A 14816-nucleotide genomic window follows, 5' to 3' on the forward strand; every position below is an offset into this window, starting at 1 on the left:
CATTCCACACATCAATTGTATCAAGCATATTTGTACATATGTTGCCATCATCATTTTCTAAACATTTACTTTCTATTTGAGCCCTTGGTATCAGCTCCTCTTTTTTCGCTCCCATCCTTGTGACCCCTTGACAAATTATAAATTATTATTATTTTCATATCTTACACCAACTGCTGGGTCCCTTCATCCATGTTTCTGTTGGTCAACCCCCTGGGGGTTATGCATTTGTCATTGCAATTGGTTCTCTCTTTTTCCCCACATCCTCCTACCTTCCCCCTACCCTCCTGGTATAGCTACTCCCATTTCTGTTCCTGAGGGGCTTATGTGTCCAGGGTTCTAAATGCTCTGAGTTCTTTTCTGTACCAGTGTACATGATCCAGTCTAACCAGAACTGAAAAGCAGGACTGGGGTCATAATAGTGGGGGGTGAGAAAGTCTCAAAGAACCAGAGGAATATTGTGTGTTTCTTCAGTGACATCTGCATCCTTGTTGACTCATTCCTTTCTTGTGACCTTTCTGTGAGGGAATATCCTATTTCTACAGATGGGTTTAGTTTCTACTCCGACCCCCCTCATTCTTTTCTTTCTTTTTTTTAATGTCCTCTTGTCCCTTTAAGAACCAGCCCTGTGCATAGGACAGCCCTCTTAAACTGAGAGGGAGATAGTGTACGTCCTGCCCCAGGCTCCCCTGCCACAGCTGAGCACTCCTGACCCACCATCACTCTAGCCCTTCTTCTGCCTCTTAGTACTTCCTCTCAGCTGGATTGCTGTTGCTTCTGCAGCCCAGGATCTCTACATCCTCCTCATTGTTGCTTTTAATTCCCTACTTACTCCCCTGTCAGTGGCTCACCTCTCTCTTCCCAGGCCACTCCCCGACCAAGTCCCTCTGGAACCATTGGTCCCGTTGCTTTCTCCTTGGGTTTGCTGTCCAAGCCTATCTGATATAGGTAGGCAAAACAATGATAGCAGAGATAAAACAAAAGATTGAATAAAAAGAGGGGGAAAATCTAGCTTAAAAAAATAAGAAAGAAAAGAAAAAACATACATAATTCCAGGACTGTCCACTGACCTTTATGGTTATCTCCCCACTGGTCCTTGGGGGGGGGGGGGGTTCCGGGAACTGCCTCTCCTAGCCTGAAGTCTATTTGGAGGGCTCCTCAGGGGCTTTGTGGCTTGTCATGGCTTTAGATGGGCCTTATGTAACACGGTTGAGTCCACGTGAGGGAAAGGGAGCCGATGTGGGAGAAACATGGCACTGATCAGCGTTATCATGGGTCTGTGTCCCAGTGTACACTTGAGGCCTTCCTGCCATTCTGGAATGTTTGAGACCTGCTGAATTCTGTCCCCAAGGGACCGAGAAAAGCTTCCTTTGCGGGGTAGCTGTGGGGCTGGGGACGGGGAGTACTTGTCTTCCTCTTCCTCTGAAGTGCTAGTCTCAGGAGCTTGTGCGACTCTGCTCTGCTCTCTACACTGAGTCATAGGGCCTGAAGGAGGGGGGAGGGCCGTGGACCAGAGACCTCATCTTCTCAAGGCAAATATGCTATTTTCCCCTTCAGCTTTTGCTGTCTATTTTCCAATCTTTTTCTTACTTTCTGGAATTCTTATTACTACCACCACCCATCTGCTTTCACCCTGTGTCTTTGTGTCCTCAGGTAGCTCAAAATGAAAATAAACCATGCCCACTCTTATAGAGTGGATTAAGACTCACAGTGATCCTGTAGAACTACTCTGTAGGGTTTTCAAGGTGGGAATTCTTTACAAAAGCAGACTGCCTTATCGTTATCCTCTGGAGGGTTGATGGCACATTTTTATCTACCTTCTCTATAGTTAAGAGTCCCTTGGTTGCAAACAGTTAATGCGCTTAGTTGCTAACTGAAAGATCGGAAGTTCCAGTCTACCAAGAGATGCCTTGGAAAAAAGCCCAGGACATCTACTTAAAAAACAAAAAAACCAAACCATTGGAAACTCTATAAGGCACATTCTACTTTGATACACATGGAGTCACCATGAGTTGCGGCTGACTAAATGGCAACTGGGTGTCCCCTCCACCCCGGGTAGCCAGGTCTTTACACTAGGATTAGATTCTAGCTTCCTCTGCCTTTAGAATGTACTGCTGTCTCCCATACCTCCTGCATACATTAAGAAGGTTATGTGTAATTGGAGTGAGTGCTTGGAATTAATGCATTTTTAAAAGTGTCTTCTGTAAATATTTCGTTTTATGTAGTGGTGGAGAGCCCATTTGTCTCTAATAGATATTGCTATTGTGATGAAAAGTGGAGCTTGGCTTGTGATCACCATTTGGAATAGACAAGGATCTGAAATCAATGGCATATCAACCATGTCTGATCTTCTCTGGCTTCCCTATTGCCATGAAGCAGGGGTCAGACATGCCTCTAGGCACCAGCCTTCTTTACCTCTTCTGACAGCAACTGTTCCTCCAATGACACGCTACTTCTAGGCCAGGTTCAATAATTCATTGCAGTGGCCACACAGAACGCATAGACAATACTCACAATTATGGAGATATATTAGAGAAGTTCATAGGTTATCACAAGTCAGGTTCAGCAAACAGTAATGACACAAGCAGTTGTCGACAGCAACACCTCTTTTCAGTCAGCAGTCAAGTCTCTCTCTGGTCCTTAGCCTCTCAGCCATGTGGTAGCCAAGTCTCTCTCCAGTCTTCAGTTTCTTAGCCTTGGCCTTGGCCTCCATGGTCCACAAAGGCAGCCGACCTTTAGCTCTGTCTCAGAGTCTCATAGTCTCTGGCCAGATGAGGAGAAGGTAGCCCACAGTCTTGGCACAGCTGCGCTGAGTCTTTGTGCCACAGTTTTTGGTGCATCTGGTCTCAGCAGCCTCTGCTACTTCAGAAAAAGATCTTGGACATGCCCCTCCAAGGTCCTGAGATTTCTTGCTGTGTCCCAGATGTGTTATTTTGTCTTTTAGCAGACTGTGTTAGGCCAGGTTGTCTAGAGAGACAAATTCAGATATACTCATATGTATTAGAAAAAGCTTTATAATGAGGAGTAATTATATATCAGGAAAACATCTTAACCCAGTTCAAATCAGGTTCATAAGTCCAATACTAGTTCATAAGTCCCTCTTCAGACTCATGAAGCCACATGCAATGATGCAGAATGCAGGAAGATCACAGGCTAGTGGGTGCAGTCTTGTGGATCCAAGGGTGGTGGAAACATCATAGGCTGGCACAGGTCTCAGTGTGGCTCATCCACAGGAAAGTGAAGTCAAAGAGAGAGGCCTCCTTATGAGAAGGCCACACTTCCACAAGGAGGTATCATTAGGCTATGAATTGATTGACAAACTAGACTCCACCCTTACACTTCTATATTTTCAAGTTGACACAAAAGTATGTAACTACCACACAGATCATACCCCCTAGCAAAAAAAGGATTATGTCTTAAGTCACATCCACTATTAAAGCAGAGAATAAAGATGCCCCCAAGGAAATGAAGAGTGTGACTTTGTCCATATCTTCTAATAAAACTCAAAAAGCTCATTGGTCCAGTTGTGAAGATTTTGGTTTTCTTTAAATTGCACTGCAATGCATACTGAAACCTTCAGTCTTTGATTATCATCACCAATTGCTTCAAGTCTTCTTCACTTACGGAAGCATAGTTGTGCCATCTGCATATTACAGGTTGTTTGTTAATCAGTCTTCCTTGATCCCAATGATGAGGTCTTCTTATAGTCCATCTTCTCAGATTATTTGCTCAGTAGACAGAATGAATAAGTGAGATGATCCAACCCTCACACACACCTTTCCTGATTTTAAATCACAGAGTGCTTCCTTGTTCTATTGGAATGGCTTCTTCTTGATCTAAGTGCAGGTTCTATCAGATCTCTCAGGGATGAGATGTACCTTGGTGCTTGGCTCCATGTGAGAAAGAATTCCTGCCGAAACCTGGTTTGTGAACCAAGTGAGTTTTATGAGAGTCGGAAGAAGTTTCAGGTTTATACAGGCACCCACAGGGCCCCTCACTCCTGCAGCCTCACTAGAAGCTGCTCAGAAAGTCACACACGGTTGGCTCTGGGCTCCTGCCTTTTTCAATTATCCCATGGGGAGGTATGATGGACAACCCCGGTTGACTCCATTGGCTAAACTGAATTTACCTGGCTTAGGTGGGCCAATCCAGGTGCAACACCCACCCAGGTGTACCTTCCCTTCCTGACTGGAAGCCTGAACCTCTGAGCATGAGCGGTGTACCACTCTTTCTTGGCAGGTAGCTCAGACCTCTGAGCATGCTTAATGGACGCCCCAGTCCCTAAGCTAAACTACCTAACAGTTCTGCATGAGCACAATGATGTTTCTGAAACTCCCGTTCTTCCAATCTTATCTATGGTTTGATCCACACATCTCCATAAGGGCAGAGGTCCTGTCTGATTTGCTTAACTCTGTACCCTAATCAGTAAACCAGTTGCCATTGAACATTTCTGAATAATGGTGACAGTCTGTGTGTCAGAGTAGAACTGTGCCCTGATTTTCACAGGCTGATTTTCAGAAGCTGATCTCCAGACTTTTCTTCTGAGGTGCTTCTGGGTGGATTCAAGCTTTCACAATATATTCTAGGAACTGAGAACAATTACCATTTGTGTCACTCAGGGCTTCACCTTGTCTTTAGCATAGCTAAACACACAATTATTGAATAATTAAACTTTATAATGAAGTTCTTTTCAATATTTGAAGGGTGTATATCAGTCAATTGAAATGTTGAATTGTCACAAGGGGGATCCTATTTTTGGACTTGTGGGATGAGTGTTCAAAGATTCAGATGCCCTAGAATGTGCTCACACTTTTCACTTGAGATCTTGTCAAAGCGCAGGTTTTCATTTCAGCAGGTCAGTGTTTGCATTGCTAAAATGTAGACTTCTCCCTGGTAGTTTCTAATTTGGAATGTTTAAGGGCACTGCTTGGTGAGTTCCAGCCCTTTGCTTGTCTGTGCCATAAATGAGTTGGTTTCAGTCATTACCAAGTGTTAACCACATTCCTTTTTAGCTGGTGTAGTGTCTTGGATTTGAGGATGATTGGTTATTTATTCAGTTGGCCTTTGAGATTTGCCAGCTGGATAGACTAAATCTTTGTGGGTATAGGATGGTGAAGTAGTCCTCAGGTCAGATATGGCAATGTTTTTCAAAAGTAAACCACTTAAAACAACTCGCTATACAGATGAAGGAATCTTGACTACTTTTTAAAAAGTATCATTAGATTCATGGCATAGATTGCTGAGGAGTTACATGCATTATAAATATTTATGCTTAATGAAATTGTGATTTCAGTGCAAAGATTTGAGTTGGTTGCTTAAAGAAAGTCCACAATGAATCTTTTTGGGTGGCAAAAGAACCTTTATATGAAATCATATGGGATCCTATCTATAACATTAGATTTACTTAAAGGTTGAATCTCATAAGAACCACAGTTCCGATACAAAAGACTCAGGTTTCCTTTATCATTCAAATATGACCTGCTTCACCTTGGACTATTGCTCACTTGAAATTTTTATCAAAATAAATCCTTCCCCCAAGTTCAGTGATTGTTAACTTTGACTGTACATTAGAACCATATGGGAAACTTCAAAAAGATACTGGTGTCTAGCCCCCATCTAAGATCAATTAAATCATATTCTTTCTAGGGTTGGAGCTCAGTCTTCAATGTGTTAAAGAGCTCCAGGTGATATTAATGTGCAGCTACATGGGGAATCACTGCCCCTTCTTAAACATTTTTAATTTCTAGGCCAGTTGTTGTTGTTAGTGCCATCATATAGATTCTGACTCTTAGTGACCCTGTGCACAATACTAACTGGTCCTGTGTCATTCTCACAACTGTTCTTATATTTGAGTTGATAGTTGCAGCCAATGTCAATCTATCTTGTCTAGTGTCTTCCTTTTTTTTTTTTTGTTATTCCTCTACTTTACCAAGAATGATGTCCTTTTCCAGGGATTGATTTCTCCTGATAGCATGTACAAAAGACATGAGATGAAGTCTTGCCATCTTTGCTCCTGAGGAGCATTCTGGTTGTACTTTATCCAGGACAGATCTGTGGGGTTGTTTTTTTTTGACAGTCCATGTTACTCTCAATATTTTTTTGCCAGTACCATATTTCAAATGTATTGATTCTTCTTTGGTCTTCTTTATTTAACTTCCAGCCTTCACATGCATATAAGGTGATTGAAAATACTATGGTTTAAGTCAGGCACACCTTTGCCCTCAAAGTAACATCCTCGCTTTTCAACACTTAAAAGAGATCTAGTGTAGCAGATTTACCAATGCAATGCATCATTTGATCTTTTGACTGCTGCTTTCAGGAGCATTGATTGTGGATTTAAGCAAGATGAAATTCTTGACAACCTCAATCTTGTCTCTATTAATCATGATGTCAACTTTTGGTCCAGTTGTGCAGATTTGGATTTTCTTTACACTAAGTTGTAATCCATACTGAAGGTGGCCATCCTTGATCTTCAACAGTAAGTGCTTCAAGTCTTCCTAACTTTTAGCAAGCACGATCATCTGCATAGCAAAGGTTGTATATAAGCCTCCCTCTAATCATGATGCAGCATTCTTCTTCATGTAATCCAGCTTTTCTCATTATTTACTCAGCCTACAGATTGAATAGGTATGGTAAGGAGATAAAACATTGACGCACATTTTTCTTGTTTTGAAACCTTGCTGTAGTCCTTGTTCTGTTCGTACAACTGCCTCTTGATCCATGTACACATTCCACATGAGCACATGCAAGTGTTCTGGAATTCACTTTCTTTCAAGGCTTTTCAAGTTTGTTGTTGCCCACACAGTTGAATACCTTGGCACATTCAGTAAAACACACGTAATTGTCTTTTAGGTATTCTCTACTTTCAGTCAAGATCCTTGATGTCAGCTGTGATAGCCCTTGTTCCATGTTCTCTTCTGAATCTGCTCTGAATTTCTGGAAGCTCTCTGTCAATGTACTGCTTCAACCATTGTTGAATGATGTTTAGCAAAATTTACTTGGATGTGATATGAATGACATTGTTTTATAATTTTAGGTTGAGTCACCATTCTTTGGAATGGATACTAGGTAGATATCTTCCAAGTTTGACTGAGTGAGTGCTTCCAGTGCATCATCAACTTGATGAAGTGTTTCTTTTTTTAAACAGTTTTATTGGTATATAATACACATTTTATGTAATTCAACATCTCAAAGAGTTGTATAATTATATACACAGTGAATTTGAAAATGTTTTCTTCTTTGTTGTGCTCATTATTTTCAGCTCCCATTTCCCCCCAATCTCCCCTGCCATACCTTCCAAGAAACCATCAATTGCTTGTCTCTGTGGCAATGCAGGGGCAGTCACAGTCTCTTTAGCTTTACCTATCTTGATTTTATACACACAAAAACATACCACCACCAAAACCAAACCAAAGTTAAGCAAAGAAAAACCTCAATCATAAAGGAAGCAGAAAAAATGATAAAAATTAAAGCAAATTTAAAATGGGTCAAAAGAGGATATAATATGGTAAAGCGTCAGTTTTTACCCTAATTGCATCTGGTATTCTGCGAATTCCTTGATACTAATTTTGGGCTAATGTCTTCAGTGCAGGCTGGACTTCTTCCTTCAGTATCATTGGTTCACACTCATGTGCTACCCTCTTGAAATGGTTTAACATCGACTAGTTCTTTTTGATATAGAGATACCATGTTTCCGTTTCATCTTTTTTTAAAAATGTTTCCTGCATAGTTCATTATTTGTCCTATAGAATCTTTCTACATTGCAAATCAAAGCTTGAATTTTTTTCTTTAGGTTATTCAGTTTAAGATATGCTGAATATGTTCTTCCTTTTTGGTTTTGTCATTTTAGGTCTTTGGACATTTCAGTATAACATTTTACTTTATAACAGTCTTCTTGAACTGTCTTTTGAAATTTCCTGTTCAGCTTTGTGACTTCATTATTTTTCACATTTGCCTCAGCTACACTATGAATAACAGCAAGTTTCAGAATATCTTCTGGCATTCACTTTGACCTTTCCTTTATTTTCTGTCTTTTAAATGACCTTTTGCTTTCTTGATGTATGATGTTCTTGATGCCATCTCACAGTTCATCAGTTTTCTGTCAGTAGTGTACAATATGTCAAACCTGTTCTTGAGATGTTCTTGAAATTCAGGTGGGTATAATCAAGATAGTCTTTTGACTCTTGTGTACTTGGTTTTATTTTTTTCAGCTTCAACTTGAGCTTACATATGAGCAATTAATGGTCTGCTCCACATTTGCATGCTGGACCTGTTTTAGCAGCTGATATTGAGCTTCTCCTTTGTTTCTTCCCACAGATGTATACAATGTGATTTCTATCTATTCCATCTGGTGAAGTCCTGGTGTATAGTTGCCACTTATGTTATTAAAAAAAGGTATTTGCAATGAAGAAGTTGTTGGTCTTGAAAAAGTCTATCATGTGATTCCTAGCTTCATTTCTATCACCGAAATCTTGTTTTCTATTGTTTCTTCCTCTTTGTCTCCACCTTTTGCATTTCAATTAACAATAATTATAAACTTTGTTTGCATTTTGATCAATTTTAGACTGAAGATGTTGGTAAAATTCTTTAATTTCTGTATTACTAACTTTAGTGGTTGGTCCATAAATTTGAATATTAATTGCATTGACTGGATTTTGTTGTATTTGGATAGTTATTATCCTATCACAGACAGCATTGTACTCCAAGATAGATCTTGAAATATCTTTTGGTGATGAGTGCCATGCCATTTCTCTTGAATTGGTAATACCTGGAATAGTAAATCATATTATTTTCTGATTTGAAAAGGTTGTTGCTAGTCCATTTCAGCTCATTAACATCTAAGATATTGATCTTTTAATTTCACTTCATTTTTGATGACTTCCAATTTTCTTAAATTCATACTTTGTACATTCCAAGTTCCAATTATTAAGAGCTATTTACAGGTGTTTCTTCTCATTTTGAGTAATGCTCCATAGCAAATGAAGGTCCTGGAGGCATTTTTTCTGAAGGTTTTAGTCCATCCATGTTATTATGGTCTACTTTGAGAAGGTATCTCTCCCTCAGTCATATTTTAAATGCCTTCCAACCTCTGGGGTTCATCTTCTGGCATGATCTCTCACAATGTTGTGCTGCTATTTATTAGGTTTTCAGTATCTGACAATGTTCTGCTGATATTCATGAGGTTTACCGTGGTTAATTCTTCTGAAGTCGACAGGTCTTCTTTGTCTTGTTCTTCATTTGGAAGCACTGTTGAAAACTGTTCACTATGGGTGGCCCTGGTCTTGTTTGAAAATACCAGTGATATTGCTTCTGAAATCATAGCAATACACAAGCCACCATATGACAACAAACTGATAGAAACATGAGGGTTCTAGACTGGTGGGATCCTGTGTTAGTCTGGGTAGACTAGAGGAACAAATTTATAAACACGCATACGTATATAAGGGAGAGGTTTATATACAAGAGGAATTGAACATTGAGGAAACATCCCAACCCAGTCCAGTCCAAGGCCATAAGTCTGATATTAGCCCATATGTCTGATACCAATCTTTAAAGCCCTCTTCAGACTCATGAAACACATGCAATGAATTCAAATGCAGGACAATCACAAGCCAGTGGATAGAAAGTCTTTGGGTCCAGTGGTGTTGTAAGCATCTCTGTGCTGGGCAGGGGTCTCTCTGTGGCTTCTCTGGTTTCAGAGGTCTGGTTGCGTCCATGTGGCTTGTCTTCTACAATGTCTCCCAGGGAGTCACAGAGAGAAAGAGGTGTCTTCCGCCTCCAAGGAGGAAGTACCAGATTTCCCAGAATTCTCAGGGGAAGGCCATGTGCACACTGAAGTCTCATTGGATATCTCAAAGATTGACAGCTTAGACTCCACTCCTACACTCTTAGTCCTTAAATTGACACCAGATTAGGTGACTACCACAGATGCAAATTCCTCACTAACTCATTGCTGTTAAATAAATTCTGACTCATGGAAACTCCATGTATTATAGAGATAAACTGCCTCCCATAGGGTTTTCTTGACTGTGATAGTCATTATAGAAAGTGATCACCAGTCCTTTTTTTCTGCAGAACAAACTGAGTAGATTTGAAGCAACAAGCTTTCGGTTAGCAGCAGAATGCATGCCTGTATCTAGTTAACTGACTTAAATAAGGCAGGGTATGATGAACACTTTCCACATATAAAAGAAGCAGTCATTCCTCAACTCCGGCACACTGTGGCACCATCTGTCTATGTCTTCTAGAGGCCAGGGGCTAGAATGTTCCATAGGAGAGGATGCATATGGAAGAAACCTCTCACCACACATCACATTTATCTGAATTTACTTGTTATGCTTATGGAAACAACTGCTCTTTACTCTGGCCCCAGGCTACCTTGCCACACCAAGCATTTATCTTCGGATTCTGAATTTCTTCAGCTGGTTAGTAATGGGGTGGTTCTCTAGTTTCTGACTACTTCAAAAAATACCACAGCCTTATTTTCTCACAGATTAGGAAATCCTGAAGTCTAAGTTCCTTGTCTCTTCTTCTGTAGTCACAGCATTCCTTGGTTCCTTGGCACTCTCCCCATGACATCTATCTTTGTCTCACTTGTGCATGTGTGTCTCTGCGTCAACGGAGGGGCAGGAATTATTTAATGTGACTCTTTAACTACCAACAAATATTTTTTTCCTGCATGGGTCTAAGAAGGTGGCAGAAAATACTGATAGGATTCATCTGTGAATAACTGTGAACAAGATTCCCTGCTGTCCATAAAATGAGCCCTCTGAGAAGCAAGAGAAAGGATCTCAATACCAGCAAGAGCCAGTGAACATTCTGGATCCAGATGACAGTTATAACATCAGAAGAGCAACAACAGAACCAGGAACCAGATCATGGAGCAAAGTGGAGGGCTTCCCAATCCACGGAGCAAGTAAAGCTGAGTGCTGATCCCTTCAACTAGACAGTTCTGGCCAACTAAATGAGCGTGGACACACATGTTAATGATAGGCAAAGGCAGTGAAAAGTCCCTGAATAACATTCCAGTTCTCCTATACATTCTCTGACCCTGAACCCTCACCCCATGTTGGCAACTGTGAAGACCTTGTGCTGATGTAGAGTTGCGTGACTAATGCATTCTATGTGGTAGACACCATATGAAGGGCGACATCTCAGAGAGTCATCCCAGATCCACAGTGACATTTGTATGAGTGAGAAGTAAACTTTTCTGTGTGTTAAGCCTCTGAGATTTCAGGATTTATTTGTTATTATAGCACAGCTTAACCTATCTCGACTAACACAATTCCTCTTCTTCCTTTCCATATTTTAAAAATTGACTCAATGAGAGAAATTGTGAGTGCCTAAATGATAACTGACTGGAATTATTCAGACAAATTTAGCTTACCCCAAATAAGGTGAAAGGATGTTTTGGCTGCTGATCTGGAACTCTACCATTGTGTATTCCCACCAAAGTAGTCAATTGGATTCCCATATATTCTATCTGGTGATGTCCATGTGTATAGCTGCTGTTTATGTTGTTGAAAAAAGATATCACAATAAAGAAGCTGTAGGTCTTGCAAAACTCTATCATGTGATCTTCAGCTTCATTTCTATTACCAAGGCCATAGTTCCCAAATACTTTTCCTTCCTTTGTTTTCAACTTTTAAATTTCAATCACTAATAATTATCAATATATCTTGATTATATATTTGATCAATTTCACACTGAAAAAGCTGGTAGAATGCTTCAGGTTCTTCGTTGCTAGCTTTAGTGGCTAGTGTGTAAATTTGAATAACAGTTCAATTAATTGAACTTCTTGTAGATGTATAGATATTGTCCTATCACAGACAGCATTCTACTTCAAGATAGATCTCGAAATGTTCTTTTGATGATGAATATAACACCAATCCTCTTGAATTTGTCATTCCTGGTGCAGTAAGCCATATAATTGTATGATTAAATTGTTCAATACCCATCTATTTCAGTTCACTGATACTTCAGATATCTGTATTTATGAGGGTGGGTAATTTGAAAGGATCCAAATTGTTTCAGTGCCATCCATCTGGGAGCTATTCCTCCATGAACTACATACCTTTCACAGTTTAATAACAGGACAGAAAGCATGAAGACTAAAAATCATTCAAACAAGCAGGCCTTTTCCAATGTTCATTTGTGGATATCTTACTTGGATCATTCTTTGACTCCACATTCTCCCAACAAATGTGACCTAAGGATATGCTGTGCGCATTTGCCTACATTTGTCAGGAGTCATGAACTGCTCACTTGCTAATTGTTTCCCTGATAGTTTCTAATTTGGAATGTTTAAGGGCATTGTTTGGTGAGTTCCAGCCCCCCTCCCCCTCCCTCAAGAACCCTTGATAATTTATAAATTATTATAATTTTGTCATGTCTTACACTGTCCAACATCTCCCTTCACCCACTTTTCTGTTGTCTATCCCCCAGGGCGGAGGTTATATGCAGATCCTTGTAATCAGTTCTCCCTTTCTACCCCACCTTCCCCCCACCCTCCCGGTATTGTAGCTCTCACCACTGGTCCTGAAGGGATCATCTGTCCTGGATTCCCTGTGTTTCCAGTTCCTATCTATACCAGTGTGCATGCTCTGCTCTACCAGATTTGTAAGGGATAATTGGGATCATGATAGTGGGAGGAGGAAGCATTTAAGAACTAGAAGAAAGTTGTATGTTTCATCACTGCTACCCTGCACCCCCGACTGGCTCGTCTCCTCCCCGCAACCCTTCTTTAAGGGGGTGTCCAGTTGCCTACAGATGGACTTGGGTTTCCACTCTGCACTCACCCTCATTTATAATGATATGATTTTTTGTTCTTTGATGCCTGATAACTGATCCCTTCGGCACCTCGTGATCACACAGGCTGGTGTGCTTTCTCCATGTGGGCTTTGTTGCTTCTGAGCTAGATGGCTGCTTATTTACCTGCAAGCCTTTAAGACCCAAGGTGCTACTATGTCTTTTGATAGCCAGGCACCAGAAAGATGATCTATTCTATTTAATTTCATTTTAACTGACTTTACCCCACACTTCCTGTTAATAAAAGAAAATAAATGCACTTTAACTGTGGTGTTGGCAAGAATATTGAATTACATTACTGCTGCAAAATGAAAGGAAAGATCAGTTTTAGAAGATACTAATTAGAATATTCCTTAGAGGTAAGGATGACTCAAGCTACTACCGACATCCCTGTCTGTGCCTCACTGAAGTATTAGCTGTCTCAGCTGGCCCCTGGAATACTGTAGGTTTCCTGGATTTAGTATGGTCTTGAGAATGGAGGCTCTAGACTGCAAGTTCCTTTTTATCTGATTCCAGCTTTATGGCTTTTGAGCCTTAATTTTCTCATAGTAAAACTTATAATAAATATCTTCATAGAGTTGTTATTATGTAAGTATATTATTATATAAGTAGAAATATAGGGAACTTTAAGTTGGTTCTTACCACAAACTCTAAAAAAAAGTTTTTATGATGATGATAAAAATGGTTACAGAAGGTTTAACTATAGTATATGTTGTAGTAAGTACATTACGAACATTATGTGACAGAGGGACAGATTTTATTGAACTAGAAAACAGTTATTGCTCTAGACAGAGGGGGAGGGAATAGTTTGAAATAGTGTCCACTGGACTCTCTCTTGTGTAAATGGAATAGGAGCTGAAGCAAAACGGAGAAAGAAGAAACCTGATATTGTGAGATTTCCTGCTATGTGCTGAGTCTTATCCTGATGATACACATGCATCGATCTCTGCGGGCAAGCAAACATATGGCTGCAAAACCACAGCGACTTTTCTTAAGCAAATGTACGAAATTGTGAAGTCATTGCTTCTCATTCTGCTCTTCAGCTTGGTCTCTACCCTGCTGAAGGCAGTGATCCCATCTCTCTTCTTACGCCATGTCAAAATGAGAGCACAACTTATACTTTATTTATTTACTTAATTGTAGAAAGCATTTTATTGGAGCCTCTTACAGCTCTTATAGCAATCCATACATCAATTGTATCAAGCACATCTGTGCATATGTTGTCATCATTTTCAAAACATTTCTTTCTACTGGATCCCTTGGTATCAGCTCCCCATTTTTCCTCATTTGATTTTTTTCCTTATTGGTTTCTTTCTTTTTAAATCATTTTATTGTGGGCTCATACAACTCTTATCATAATTTTTACATCCATCCATTGTGTTACGCACATTCGTACATTTGTTGCCATCATCATTCTCAAACATTTGCTTTCTACTTGAGCCCTTGGTTTCAGCTCCTCATTTTCCCCTCCCTCCCTGCCACCCATCCCTCATGAACCTTTCATAGTTTATAAATTATTATTATCTTGTCATGTCTTACACCGTCTGATGTCTCCTTTCACCCACTTTTTTGCTGTCTGTCCCCCAGAGAGGGGTTTATTTATAGTTCCTTTCTACCCCACCTTCCCTCCACCCTACTTATATCTCCACTCTCATCACTGGTCCTGAAGGGATCATCTGTCCTGGATTCCCTGTGTTTCCAGTTCCTATCTGTACCAGTGTACATCCTCTGCTCTACCTGGATTTGTAAGGTAGAATTTGGATCATGATTGTTAGGGGCAGGAAGCATTTAAGAACTAGAGGAAAGTTGTATGTTTCATTGTTGCCACACTGCCCCCTGACCGGCTTGTCTCCTCCCTGCGACTCTTCTATAAGGGGATGTCCAGTTGCCTACAGATGGGCTTTGGGTCCCCACTCTGTACTCACCCTCATTCACAATTATGTGATTTTTTGTTCTTTGATGCCTGATACTTGATCCCATCGACACCTCATGATCACACAGGATGGTGTGCT

The 14816-nt window shown here is 40.3% G+C and overlaps 1 non-coding gene across 1 annotated transcript; it reads right to left on the reverse strand.

Moving 5' to 3' along the window:
• Positions 1-593: 593 nt before the first annotated feature.
• Positions 594-705, reverse strand: LOC115872655. Its single transcript, XR_004047987.1, has one exon. It is a non-coding gene; the product is annotated as a small Cajal body-specific RNA 11 (non-coding RNA).
• Between the last annotated feature and the right edge of the window lie 14111 nt (positions 706-14816).

The sequence above is a fragment of the Echinops telfairi genome, unplaced genomic scaffold (genome assembly GCF_000313985.2).
Source record: "Echinops telfairi isolate 266 unplaced genomic scaffold, ASM31398v2 ScPeMD7_7429;HRSCAF=8467, whole genome shotgun sequence".
NCBI classification, from domain to species: domain Eukaryota; kingdom Metazoa; phylum Chordata; class Mammalia; order Afrosoricida; family Tenrecidae; genus Echinops; species Echinops telfairi.